Consider the following 4172-nt stretch of genomic DNA (forward strand, 5'->3'; position numbering starts at 1 on the left):
GTGCTGCTCACAGTTACAAAAATCTAAATTCACAACAGTCAAAAAAGGTAGTAAATTTTGGAATTTTATTTTTCCAACAAAAACTGAAGTCCATCCATATGCTTCCTGGTAAGTCATTCAAAGTGAGAGACGAAAAAAAGAAATTTGAGCCAAACAGCACCTTCCCGATGTGTGCCTTTTCACTCACTAACAGTGGAAAAGTGAGGAGAGTGAGGCAGCAGGACAAAGAGGGATAAGGAGCAGAACATTGAGAGAGGCAGCACTGCTGTGAGCTGAGGGTTCGAGCAGGTCGGGCTCCAGACACACCACTTATAACCAGGGGCTGAGCACGCTGCTCCAATCTCCTTGACTTACTTGGCGATCTCTCTCCCACTGGCTTATTTTGGGAAAGACAGACTGGATTGTTCACTGGGTTCACCCCCTTCCTCCAAAAACCAAGTGTCTGAGGCTGGCTCTCAGAGAGGAGGGAAGTGAGCAGGACGGGGTGGGGTAGTGCGCACATGGATCTGGGTGATGAAGAGAGAAGGTGAAAGCCAAAGGACAGGGGAACTCACAGTGTCCTCCGCCCTACTACACTGTACAATCACCTCACATAGCAGTTATCAAACAACTCATCATCAGTACATCTTTAACTAATCAACACATGTACGACAAGAGCTGAAAACCTAAATACATGTTGGCAACAGCATCATATTTAGGTGCTATAGATATAATAAAATATGCACAGTACAAAGATGACTCAGAGAGTTTGTAATTAGAGCAGTTTTTTTTTTCTAATTACCAAAACATGGGTGTGAATAAGGTTCACACTGCAGTACTGGGCTTCATACATCAACAGATGCAGGTGTTTGGTAAATGCAAACATTTGGATTCATAAAGGCTGTAAATCATCCGTAATAATTGATCTTAACTGCAGTGGTCAAGGTGAACCTATACTGTATGTAGATGCTGTTTTCACACACGCTGAGCATTCACTGTTCAGCTGACGTGAGCTGTGTTTGTTGGCCCTATGTGATGGGAGTAGATTTTAGAAAAGCTGTTTAGTGTTTGCTTTAGCTTGTGATTGGATGAGAGTCTGAAAGGTGGGCCAAGCCCTTTTCCGCCTGTAACTGAAATCAGATTAAGATACAAATCATGAATAAAAGCTGGGGGCACCGAGTCCTGAATACATTTTGGAAAATAAACCAAAATAAGAATGTTGTAAGAATATTGTTGTTATTCATTCAGTTACACTTCGACATACATTAATTAACTTACAATTATGTGTGTCTCTTTAATTGACATGGCATTTTTGAGACTCAAAATCCAATGACATTTTTATTGATTTCTATGGGTGCAAAAATGGGCTGATTGTTATTGGTGACCTCAGTGAGAAGAAATCAATTTTGTTCCAAGTTGATCCAGATGAATTGAATAATCACTAGAACAAACAAGCAGCGGCGTCAGGCTTGTGAAAGGGCCATGGTGCTCCGCGGACTTGGTGGCACTCAGAACATGGAAAGGGTGGAGTGACCAGATGCCTGGCGATGATGTCATCAATAGGAGCCCTGTGTAGTCATGAGGCCTGCCATTCATCTGCAGGTGTGTGACGACGTGTGGCACGGTCACACCCCACACAAAGCTGTGGCCCTATGTGGCTCTGGAAGAAAAACAACCTATGGCCTCTCAACAGCCTCACGCTGCATCTAGCTCTGGTTATACGTGTATCTTCATCATCCCAATCTACAATCTACAATCATCCCCAGCTAGTCTCGTTTTGCCCCTTCAAAGCTGCTTTTAGCCACAGAATGAGCTCTCCCTATTGCCTCAGTTTTGCGAAGCGAAACTTTCCCAAGAAGAAGGGAAAAACACCTGGTTGTCACAGGTTCCTTTTTTTTACTCGCCCTATTCCATTAGTAAGAGTAAAAATAAACACCACTCATCTACTGACTCACTTAAAACCACTATATTGCATCACACAGGCCACTTGCCCCTTCCCAAAAATAAGCAGTGAAAGTGATGTTGGCAGAAACATTACACACCCCACCCAGGCCTCTGAACATAGCACCCTATGTCCTCACCTAGAAGTCTCTGTTCTCCTCTGAGGTGGGTCTATGTGTGACGGACTGGGGTGTGGTCAGCTTGTTCGAGGTACATTGGCCTTGTATGTTCCCTAAGTGGCCTCTTTCAATGGTGGGAGTGTGTGAATGGGTGGAGCTGTTGTTTGTGAGCTCCAATAGAATAAACTTCCCGGTGGATTACAACTCTATTTACCTAAATCTACGATCTTGTGAATTTAACAGTGTTTTGGGGTCAAATGGGGCACTTTATTAAAACCTTGGCAAATATCAAGAACATAATGGCAATAATTTTCTAAAATGAAAGCAATCAAAATATCTTCAAGACTACCATTTAAATATGCAAATAAGTGATGTGCGTGTACTTGCATAATACACAGTGCGGGCCCGATCTTCTTCCTGGCACAACAACAGAGTTGCTCGAGATGAAGTCAGTATCTTGCGTACAAACAACAGTACACCAGTTGTTCGTACAACTTTCGCCGGTAGTCTGAGGGGGTCGCTTAGGGAAAAATGGGGCTGAGGTGTGGTATGCTACAAGCAGCTGACTATAACAAGCTCATGTTGTTTGCTCTTTGCTCTCCTCTTACATAAACATTGCGTGCAGCCTTGCGTATTTTATTAACTTCTCGCAGGATAAATTATCTATCCCACTGTGAGTGAAACACTGTCCATGTACCGAGAGACATAGCGCTAGTATTCAAGAGCACAGCAAACTCCACGCTAGGCTGGGCGATATATCGATATTTAATGTATATCGATATATTTGTAAATGAGATATGGATTAAGACCATATCGTATATATCGAAATCGTTGAAATTTGCACTGTATTACTTGCTTCAGGGCAGTGGCAATATCGTGACTTCCCACAGAGCATCTCTGAAGGCTGGTGTTTCTTCCACAAAATCTTTAAATGAAGGAGGTCACGCTTGTCTGTCTTCTAATGTCTACCTCAAGACAGCACTACTGTTTATCAAAGTAAAAAAGAACATATTTATTGAGTTGATAGTCTTTTTCTTGTGCAACTGGTTGAGACTGTTCAGATAAGCTATTAAGTTAACAAAAAGAAACAGCTAATCCCAAACTGATGTTTAAAAAAGTTAAAATCTTAAACTGAGCACTTTATTTTGTTATCTCTTTATATATAAATGCTGCCCTCAGAAAAAAGATTGACCTATTTTATTTTATAGGCTATTTATTTATTTTTTCAAGATATTTTTTTTATGTAAATGTGCACCTTACACCTACTTGTATTAACATTTCATTTCACAGCTCTCACTTTGCACCAAAAAATATGAGGATATGTATCGTATATCAATATTCAATCTAAATATATCAGTATGACTTTTGGTCCATATCGCCCAGCCCTACTCCACGCCGCAAAAACGTGATCAAAACACACATGGACACCCCGCACCCAAAAATATTACAGTCTGGTACGGTCTGTAGGCGGTGAGGGACCACTGCTGTGCAAACGTCACCATGGGTGTCCGCACTTACTGCACCAAGTATGAAGCTGAAGATACCACATATGCATCCGTCATCACGTCCAGTCTACAGATCGGGCCCTATGTCTCTTCCAACAGAAAAACACCTCAGGAGGAGCTAACTGCAGCCTAAGTGCTAAGTTCCTGCTATGCATTACAAAAAAAAGTTACAGAAACAGGAAGGTACCAAGAGTGAGAAAGAGCCAATTGATAATCTGTTGCTTGTGTGTAAGAAGAATCCTGCAAGTCATTCACAAAATAAATCACAAAAGAGCTTCTGTAAGTTTACATTTATTTAATCCAAATGATAAAGAAAGACTCCGAACAAAGTGGACAAAGTGTCAGTCATTTAAAACGTTCTCCCTGAGGTAAAAGTTTCACAGAGTGCTTTTTTCTACAGGTGAAGTACCGTAGTCCATATTTTGACTGTTCTAACCTTACAAAGGAATGTTTGGCATTCACCAGGCTGCGCCTACACAAGGTGAAGGAGTGTGGTAATGGCAGCAAAGCACAATTGACGGTTCATTTTTGAAAAGAAGCCCATACTCACAAAGCTTAAAATATTTGCTTGTGCATAAGAAGGGCCTGGACTGAACGCAAGAGAAATGCAGAAAACAAAGGGTGTCTA

The sequence above is a fragment of the Gobius niger genome (genome assembly GCF_951799975.1).
Source record: "Gobius niger genome assembly, chromosome: 14".
Taxonomy (NCBI): Eukaryota; Metazoa; Chordata; class Actinopteri; order Gobiiformes; family Gobiidae; genus Gobius; species Gobius niger.